General features: G+C 34.4%; 1 long non-coding RNA gene across 3 annotated transcripts; it reads right to left on the bottom strand.

Moving 5' to 3' along the window:
- Positions 1–270: 270 nt before the first annotated feature.
- On the bottom strand, positions 271–10,147 carry LOC145223232 (uncharacterized). 3 transcript variants are annotated; one of them, XR_013859429.1, is made up of 5 exons: positions 10,103–10,147; positions 7,849–7,918; positions 2,584–3,920; positions 1,715–1,765; positions 271–1,343 (listed from the first exon to the last, which is right to left on the bottom strand). It is a non-coding gene; the product is annotated as an uncharacterized LOC145223232 (long non-coding RNA). The 3 variants fall into 3 exon arrangements; XR_013859430.1 differs by lacking the exon at positions 10,103–10,147 and adding an exon at positions 9,908–10,038; XR_013859431.1 differs by lacking the exon at positions 10,103–10,147 and adding an exon at positions 9,738–9,759.
- Between the last annotated feature and the right edge of the window lie 889 nt (positions 10,148–11,036).

Here is an 11,036-nt window from a genome sequence, read left to right as displayed (position 1 = left end):
TCTTTGAAAACGAGGTCACTTGAATTCCAATTAAGATCAAATGCCTGCGGCAAAGGCTTGCAATTTCAAAAAGGAACTGCATGGTCTCGCAAATTTTAAAATAAACCCGTGGTGGGTTCAGCTAAACTCACGCTTTAGGGTACCCACTTGATAGGGTCGTGTATTTCTTTTCAATTTGGCGCATTTTAGCTACGTGTATGGACAACAGATTTCTGCTGCAGTTCTTTTCGTTAACGTCTATCTAAGCTTACACTAAGTTGAAATCACACATTGTAGTTAGAAATAAAATTTATTGCTATAGGCGACATCAACATGCCCAAAAAGTCAAAAAACAGCGCAGTACGTTGCGACCAAGCGTTGACACGTGTAAGGAAGACCTCCATGTTTAAACAATTCAACGGTCATCAGCAAGAGTAGCACAGTACAATTCAAGTTGGCGTTGGGGTACTGCATCCCCACGGCACCATACGTTTTTTTAACAGTACTTAAACGCTTCATGTGCAAGTTTGGTTGCGGATAACGGAGACTTCCAAAACGTTGCTTGTGGGGTGAAGACGGTTACAAAGCATTGTGGGGGTATAATGACAAGTATGCATGGTGTGTGGAAAAGGCCAAAATTGGGCCAATTGTTCGTTTAAGGGGCAATGAAGTATCCGCAAAGGGTTCGTAATAGGCCGAATATATGTTGCGAGGCCAAAGATGTCTGGGTGGTGGACAAGTGCCAAAAATAGCTGGGCAAGTATAGGTTTATGCAAAGCTGTCGCATATGAAATAGCCGGAAAGATGGATAAGTGGGCGAAGTGTTGGATTGGTGGAAATAAATCGTTAGGTGATTATGTTGAAGAGGCCACTCCCAGCCTCGACGAGTGACGACCGACACATGAAAGACGTCGCCCCCTGGTAAGACTTCGAAATGGCAGGAAATATTAATAACTCGTGAGGTGAAAAGGGGTTTTGTAACATATGTATATGCCATAACCGCCAAAAAAATGGTAGGCTTGATCGTATTCGAGGGCCAGAAATGTATGAAATCTCCCAAAAAGGTGGAGATTTTTTGGGCCAATGGTGTTCAAGTAAAAAAATACTGAACCCATGCGTTAATTATTGAAAGCAAAAGTTAATGGAAAGGGTGAGTTTTGGTGTATAAAATCGAGTCAACCTATGAACAGAGGTTGAAAAAATGTGGGATATAGTCAAAACATGTGACTTGGACAACTGCTGGCTGCCTGATCTTAGAATCATTTCTACCTAAAATTCACACCCGACACGGCGAAACGAAAAAACAACAACACAACACAATAAAATGTGGAGATGAAGCAAGTAAACGAAAAGATGAAAGAAATCTGCAAAACATAAAATATTTAGTTAGTTAGGAATTTTCCTGTAAGTTTTTTTAAAATCATACATGTTGTGATTACTAAATGGTATATTTTTTATAGATATACATAAGTTTTATACATAAACGAACAATCCAAGAAAATTAGTATTTTAGGAAAAATGTCTATGACTTTGCATCTATGAGCTTTTACACATCATAACAGTTAGAGTGCAATTAAAATATTTGTTTTAATCTGCCATAACAACTAGATATGTAAGTTAGTGCTCAATTCTTGTGTCTATTTTCTTATTGTTGTTTGTAAATAGACAAAAAGGTTGGAATTTGAAAACCAAATTGATTCTAACAAACCTATCCAAAACTTAAGGTCATACTTACTTGTGGTAGGTAAATCATTGGTAATGAAAGTTTGTTAAAAAGATCATCATGCTGCAATATAAACCAAATTGAATTAAAATAAACCGACTTAACTATTTTTGTTAAATATTAAATCATGGTTTGTGAATAAAAAAGTAAACAAATATGTTTGATAACTTTTGGGCAAAAAAGCAACATAAACATTAAGCAAGAAAAAAGGAGGAAAACAATGTTATCAGCTGCATATTGGAAACAATAAGGGACAAAATGGCATTTTATAAGCACTAAAACAGGCCTGCACAACCTAAAATAATATCGGGGTCACTGAATAAAGATTATTTATCTATATAGTGAAAAAGAAACCATTCCTGATAGAAACCCATTGAAGGATCGAACTACAATATCTCATTGATGTTTCGAAATCAAAATTGAAGCAAACAACCAAACATTTTTAAAATATCCCACAGGTATCGTTAAAGGCTTCACGAGCAATATGTTGTGCAGGCATGTACTATTTGCCTAATTAAAAAAGTTTGTATTGTTACTATGATTAATTTGCATTGGGTGATTGCTATGTAAATGTTTTATGGGCCCCAAACATACATCAACATTGCGGTTAGGGGGGCTATAGAACAAAACACAACAAATCCATTCTATAAAGTGCCCGAGTTTCATCCAATTTAAACATGCCAAAAAAATGAAATAATTTTACTCTTTTAAAGACTAACAGGTAACAACAACTAGCCTAATAAAAATAAGGCACATTTACATGCTTTTTCTGCACTTACATTTCAAGTGCATCAAGTGAAATCAATATGTGGAAGGGGACCAACAAATAACTTGACCAATTTTGTACAATTTAATAAACCGATCAAACCTTAGAAACTTACTTCGGCAGGTGAATCCATCAGAAATGAAAGATTGTTCATCTGAACATATGTTTCACCCAACAATGCAATGTCTACTAGTGTTCAGCTTATCAAATCCAATCTCAACAATGCAATACAAGATATACTCCATATACTGATCATGTAAGCTAGCAGCAAAACACTATAAACACAAAGGACTTGCACAAAGACCACACACATATACCAGCATAGACACCACAGTATAACATAACCACAAAAAATACACCACCAACTAAAAAACAGTATCAACAAAACCACAAAAAATACACCACCACAAAAACAGTATAAAATAAAACTAAAATGCACCACCACAAAAACAGTATCAACAAAACCACAAAAAATACACCACCACAAAAACAGTATAAAAAAAAACTAAAAATGCAACACCACAAAAAAAAATTACACATCTATTAATTAACCTAATCTACTGAAGGGAAAGCCACATATACAGTTAGCCTAATAGGAACAGCAAAGACACAAGACTTCAATGCATCAATGCCATCTGCATGCAAGAAGACACCCAGCTTCAAATGGTAGTAAACGTGAGCGGCTAGCAGCTCACACCTTTCGGCCATGTTCAGCTACCATCAACCAAGTAATCCCAAGCCAACATCCGGCATACCAGACCATAAACATGGACAAATCATACAACAGTCAGCCAGTCCTTCAGAAACTCAGCTTCAGCCATCTTAAAAAGTGACCCGAAGGTCTCAGACAACCTCTGCATAAGCCTCACCAGACTGACACACATACACATAAAGTTATGTTTACAACAGTCAGCTGACAAGGATTAGAACAAGTTGGGTTCCAAATGTGACAAAGCCACAATATTTTGGGTAACCTTTCCTTGACTGCACCAGGCCAGCAACAGAATTGGCTAACAATACAATCATCAGCTAAATGTCACAGGGTCATTGCTCGTCTTAATAAGTCCTCCGAGAAGGTCAGCCAAGGTCTGTCCCTGCAACATCAACTGACACAAGCATTATGCATCACAACAATACAAGCCTCCTCCAATCAGCCAACAAGAATTGTAAACTTAGCATTAACCAAGAAAAGCGTCCTTTTTCAGGGCCTCAACTAAGCCACACTCAAGTTGACATCAAACCCGAATTGCAACAATGGGGCAAACCAACCACAGTTATTCACATCACTATGCATACCTCATGCACCACTACAAAAACAGGCGTAAGAGCAGACTATCTCAGTTTAACACAGATTAATGACCAAAAAAAAAAGAAAAAAAGAAAAAAAAAACGGGAAGACAAGCATTGTCAGAATGAAACCAAGTTCTGGATGTCCTTCTTCCACACATGTTTCTGTAACAAAAAACAACAACACTGTATGTTTTGATAAAACAGGCAGGATGTCATGTGCTTTTGAACCATCTCGGTTTTCTCGGATGGGAACAAACACGTTTAGGCTTGCCGTTGATAAACATAAACAAAAACCATGCATTTCGAAAATGGACAACTGACATATTTTTTCTCATAACTCTCGTAATGTTTTTTCGCATTTATTCTCTTCTTAGAGTGTAAAAGAGAATCCTATGCAAGCCGGCGAGAGGATATTGGTGCCTCTATTTAGCAGTGCAGGGCATATGTTATATGTTAGGGTTAGGATTGGTTGCAAGACTAACAGATTACCAAGTCTTTGTTGAAGCCCTGTGTTTGTATAGTCTTACATGAGTTGTAATCAGATAGTCTGCCATTTTTGCCCTGTGTGTTATGTCGTTACTCATTTATCAAAATTAGATAGTGGTGTGTAAAAAGGTTGTATGCATTTGGAGGTTTTGCCCTGATAAAATAGTTTAACTTTAATTTAAACTGAAATTCGTAGGCAATGATCCATGTTAAGAGTAAACTCACGTTTGACTGAGTATAAATTGAAAGACTTAACCTTTGTTAACATAAAATTGCATTTTAGTTTGTGACAACAGTTTAGATTTGGGATAGATATTGCGGTCTTAATAGGCTAACTAGAAACGTTACAATGACTAGGTAAAAGGACTTTGGCATAAGTCAGCAATAGTACAACTGCAAGTTAAGTGTCACAACAAGTAATCAAACCACAAAGGTGGATGAATCAAATAGGCTGATATCAACTTTCAAATGCCAATCTAAAAATATGATCTATGTCTTAAGTTGTGAAACGTCATGAATGCACTAAAGTAAAATACAACTAGAAGGGCTTAGCTCATTTTGCCATTGCATATACACAATGGCTTATTTTGGATTGGTAATTTATCCCCTATACTTATTTTATATTGGGTTCCGTATTAACCACTGTCTTTTACGTAATTTCACCGCCAGACCCATCTGCTAATGTTGCAATTTAATGCATGTTTGCGGTAACACTGTGTTGTACATTACAAAAAATGGGACCCATTTGCCGAAATTATGGGTAGGCGCAACCATAAAGATAAAAAAAACTAGGGTTGCTTAGCACGTTTTGTCATTACACATACACTATACCCTATTTTAAAACATTAATATATTTCCTATGCTTATTTTATATTGGGTCCCATATCGTCTTTTATAACCTTAGTTGCTTCTGCAGACAAAAACTCATGGGTCCCCACACATGCAAAGTTGAAAATAATGCATTTCAAGAGATAACCATGAGAAAGTCAGGTGTTGTAATGTAAAACCTAGTGATCGGCACTGGGCTTAAATAAAAATACTATGTAGAGTACAAACTATACAAATCAGATTCTCCCCAGATATTGTTTAAAGTATGTTCTATTTAAGTTCTTTAAAAAACGAGCAAATAGTGGCATAAGGAGATAAAACAAAAAATGCACACCTATGAATAGCAAATCCTACAAGCTGTCCAATTTTTATTCAATTTGAACATTGTTAAAAGAGTCAACCATTTTAGGGGCCAGTTGTTTAAATTGTGGTGCTACAGGGCAAAAAAACAACTATTGAGGACTTAAAATAGTATGTTCAATAAAATTTGAAAATTTCATTTAATTCCGACGTTTTTTTAAAATTCACTTATTTTAGGGGACCGGTGGAGTAAATGTTGGACCTATAAGGTAAAACACATCAATCGAAACCTACAATTGCATATTCTACATGCTACCCAAATTTTAGCCAATTCTGAAACTGTTTAATAACCTCACCCAATTTAGGGGGCGAGTGGAGTGAAATTGGGGCTACATGGTGAAACAAAACAATCAGCTCCTATGACTTTCAGCCAATTCCGACACTGTTATGAATTTCAGCCAATTTCGACACTGTTCAAAAATTCACCTATTTTAAGGGGGTTAACGGGGTAAATAATTGGGTTATCACACAAACAAAGTGGGATGTACATGTACATAACTATATCTAAAAATCTGTGCAAGTTTACCTAAATCCATCAAACATTTAATGGCAAAACGAGGCACACAAACTTTGGGTAAAAAACATTTTAGGGAGCTAGCGGGGTAAATACTGGGGTCATCAACACAAACAAAGTAGTATGCACATCTACATAATTATGGGTCCCCTTCCCTGAAGGGGACACATATTGATTTTACTCAAATTGTTTGTTTTTTATTTCTTTTTTTTCTTTTTCTTTCTTTCATTTTTTTTTCTCCCCAAAGTTTGTCCGACTCGTTTTTCCATCAAATGTTTGATGGATTTGGGTGAAATTTACATAGATGGAAGATTTAGTTATGTAGATGTGCATCCTACTTTGTTTTTGTTGTATGTTACTCGTTTGTGACTTTGTGGGTTGCTTGGTGGAAGTTTTTATGCCATGGCAGTTCGGCGGTTGTTAACGGCCCTTTGATGTCAGAAACATTAACGGTTGTTGCTCAAAACACCTCTAGTGTTTGAAATTTTAAACGTTGGCTGATTGGACTGATATTTTGTGGTACTATTGATTGAGTCATTGTGGTTTCCTACTTTTAAGTTTGTTTGTGTTGAACCTTCCTTAGTTATCCTACTAGCCCCCTTTAAATGAGTTTTTTAATTTAAATGGTTTGCACTCCATATAGCATATTTAAATATGAACAGTACCAATCACTATGTTTGTCTTAACAATACCAAACTTACTCATTTTTATCTATTGAAATGCATTATCTACAACTTTGCATGTGTACAACTTTGCACCCATGAGTTTTTGCTCGCAGAAACAACCAAGGTTATAAAAGACAGTGGAAGATATGGGACCCAGTGTAAAATAAAATATGTAAATGAAGTATATTAATCTTTTAAAATAGGGTATAGTGTATGTGCAAGGGCAATATGTGCTAAGCCACCCTTCTAGTTATATCTACTATGTAAGTTTCAGCCACACCCGTCAAGCATTTGATGGTAAAACCAGTCGGACAAACTCTGAGAGGAAAAAACATTTTAGGGGGCTAGCAGGGTAAATACTGGGGTCATCAACAAAAACAAAGTGGGATGAACATCTACCAAGTATATCTACCATCTGTGTAAGTTTCATCCAAATCCATTAATCATTAGATGACAAAACGAGTCAAACAAACTTTGGGGGGGAACATTTTAGGGATCTAGCGGGGTAAATACTGGGGTTATCAACACACACAAAGTGGGATGCACATCTACATAACTATATCTACCATCTGTGTAAGTTTCATCTAAATCCATCAAACATGTGATGGCAAAATGAGTCAAACAAACTTTGGGGGGGAGCATTTTAGGGATCTAGTGGGGTAAATACTGGGGTTATCACCACAAACAAAGTGGGATGCACATCTACACAACTATATCTACCATCTGTGTAAGTTTCATCTAAATCCATCAAACATTTGATGGCAAAACGAGTCAGACAAACATTTAGGGGGGAAATATTTCAGGGGGCTTGCTGGGTAAATACTGGGGTTATCACCACAAACAAACACTCACTTTGTTTCACTCACTTGATGGTTTATGATTCGCAATAATTGGGGTAATGGGCCAATTACAACAGTATAAAGTAGGCTACAAGGTGTAAAATGAAAAGTTCACTGACAGTGCAACATCTACAACACCACAACAATGCAGTTTGTAAAAAAAAATTACTTTGTAAACAATTTTGACAATTTTTGACCTATTCTAAAAATTTTGACAAAATTATGACGTTTTTTGACAAGTCAAAGAATATTTGCCCTAGTTATCACATAATACAATAATACATGAACTTTTGGGTTTAGGAAATCTATGTGAGATTTTTTTAACAGGTACTTCAAACAGTGTTTGCTCATATTATTAGTTTAAACACTAGTTATTACTAGTACTACAGACTACTTACTGGTATATGGATTCAACCTTTGCTTCCAGGACTTTCACAACTTCCAGATTTCCACATTTTTCAAATAGTCCTGTTAAAAAAGTAAAATAAATTTATTTAAAAGTCTTAAACATATTTTTTTTAATACATGGTGTAATCAACCCAGTAGTTTAATTAACACAGAGCAAGACAAAATATATAAAGTAGAGGTATGGTTTATTAAGGCAGATATTTAATGTGACTGATAAATGTAGAAACTGCTGACAAACATTTATCTTGAGCATTGTTCAGACGTTTTATATTTTACTGTAAAAAATGACAGGTGTTGTTGCTCCGACTTGATCTAGTGCAGAATTTTACATATAGTCAAGTGGGGTAAAAAAAAACAATTTTTTGAAACTTTGTTGCCAAAGTTTTATTTTAGGCAACAAAAGGTCAATTTTTCTTCCCAATAAAGCTGATAGGACTACTTTTATAGTAATGTGACAAGTTTTTGATTTTACTAAAAAACAAAAAAAATATTTGACAAAAACTGTTGTTCTTTTTTAACCCGAAAAAGGTACAAAAAAAAACAATGTCGGGGTAAAAAAAAACATGTGGACATTAGGACCATTTAAAAAAAAATTTAGTGGCCGTTGGAACTTCAATTCAATTATATGAACTTAATCAACCATCTTAAAGTCAAACATAAGACAGAAATTTCATTAAAAACTCTGTTACAATCAATAAGCCAAAAAAAAACGAGCCACATAAAATTCTTTGTTTTCGAAATTTTACAAACCAAACTTACAGCAGTTATTAAACTGTTTGTAAATTAATAAAACGCTTTCAAATTAGTGCTAAGACTTTCCATGGCTTTGTACCTTTATTGCACTGCATTTATTGCCTTTGATTTGGTCTTTTTTGTCATTTACCAGTCTTTTGTTGGTATGCAACTAGGTTTAAATAGAGCTCACCCACTTGCTGACTGGTCATGTAACCTAAAACCTTATTGAAATAAAGTTTAATTTTCTACCCCAAACTGCTTGAATTACCACATAATGATTTGATAACCTCTTTTTTTTTACTTTGTAGCATTTTTCTTTAGGCCTGGATCCCAATTTGTGCTTTTAGCCATGCAGGTATACTTTTTGGTAAAAATTTCTGCAAAACTGGGGCCCCAAAGAAATTTTATACAACTTTGGTTTAAGAACATGTTTTATAGGCTTTCTTTTTTATTTTCTAAACTTCCAGGTGACAAATAAAAATGTTTGGGCAAAAAAAATTTTTGGGGTGCAAAAAATACATAGTTTTTTATTACCCCATTCCTATAGAACCGTTTGGGGTAAAAACGAACAACAAGATATCTGAAAAAATTTAGAAGCTAGCCAAGTAGAGTCTTTTTTGTTTAATAGGTCATAGTTATGACACAACACAGAACAAAGGTCATTGACACCAAACTTGTAATAAAAAATCTGCAGGAAAGTTTCTAAAGGTTGTTGAAGACTTTTTAACATACGAATTTTACTACTGTTGTTTCAACCTGCAGAACATTGCCTACAAACAAAATCTGAGAATGGTTTATGGCTTATTTTAATGGTAGAGAATAAATACATCCTATGAAAAAGAAACCATTTAAAAAAAAATTTTGGTTTAGCTGTGAGGATATTGTTTTTTTTTACCCCAACTTCAGCAAAATTTTTTTTTACCCCATTTGACTATATTTATGTTTATGTACAGTAATTTAACCCCACAGTTTAATATCCTGTGTCTAATAAAAACAGCAAAAAAGTTACTTCCTTACTTACTGAGGACCATAAATGTATCCAAAAATTAATGAAATTACAGGGGTAACAAGAGATACTTTAAATTGTTCGGTCTTGAATTTCAAAAATCAGATTATTCAGTGAAAGAATTTGTATGCTACTCACAGAAACATATTTTTATACATGCAACTTGATTAGCTCTTTCAGCTAATGCGGTTTCTGGCCTTCGCTCTAAACCAAAATGACAACCTTAGGATAACCCAATGAAATAGGAGTCATAAAATCTTTGGGCTAACATAAGATCTTATGTTAGACAAAAAAGTTGGCAATCAAACCGATTTTTGAGTAAGTTAACGTGATGCCTTGAAAAGATTGTCAACCCCTGCTGTAGTATATCGAATATCGATAGTCTTGCATATGATCCCATGTCTTTTATACATCCAAATATTTATTGCAACCGTTATTGTGTTTTCAATCACAATTCAATTTAAGATACTCAGTATTTAAGAATACATATCCTAAAATATTACCTGGATGATCTGAAAAACATTTTTTATTTAGTTTATTTTTCTTATGGAATGTTAAGACAAACACATTTCTGATTTGAAAAACTATAAAACATCTGATATTTAGAAGAAAACAACAAATATACATATTTAAACAATCCATTTCCTACTATATTACTCAATACATGCATCAATCGGTAAAACTGAATGTTATTAAACTTATTATCATTTCTTGTTTTTAAATTAAACTTATTATCACTAACATGTACAAAGAAAAATCTAAAGTAACAAGCCACTCACTCCCTCTAGTCCAGGAGGTTCGAGTGCAAAGCGCGCAAAATCGCCAACAAAACGTGCTCAGCCGTGACCAGATGTAACTCCCACACAGACATCAGTGTGGAAAAGTGTGGAAATTATTTTTAACTCTAACAAATAAAATTTTAAGTTTATAGAGGTTTTTGTTCTCAAATCAATTTTACAAAAAATACACTGTATTTATACCTTTGCAAAAACTCGTTTTATGGGTTAAACAGTTATAAAAAAAAACTTGCAAAACTGATTGTACATCACGCAAAACGAAGCCATTGAACCGTGGCCACAGATTGGTTTGAATTATAAATGACAACATTATACAGAAAACTCCGGTTTTAAATGTTAGTTGTGCATAAATAACTTTGAATAGTTATGTTTGACTAGAATTTATTCAGTTAAACCTAAAAAATTACAAAAACAACTTGTACTTAGAAGTATGCCCCAGTACTTAAATTGAAGTGATTTATACTTGTTAAAAACATTACGAACACTGTTGTGTAAGCTATTGCTGCCAGGCATAATATCAAGTTTATAAAGCTCTTCTAGCAAATAAACGACGCCCTATTCAAGTCGTCTTTATCAGGGTAAATAACAGCACATGTATAGGAAGTCAAAACTTAAAAAAATTACATTTCCAAGAAAGAGC

The sequence above is a fragment of the Phallusia mammillata genome, chromosome 4 (genome assembly GCF_965637545.1).
Source record: "Phallusia mammillata chromosome 4, kaPhaMamm4.hap1.1, whole genome shotgun sequence".
In the NCBI taxonomy this organism is placed as follows: Eukaryota; Metazoa; Chordata; class Ascidiacea; order Phlebobranchia; family Ascidiidae; genus Phallusia; species Phallusia mammillata.
This window is presented reverse-complemented; position numbering and strand designations above follow the sequence as displayed.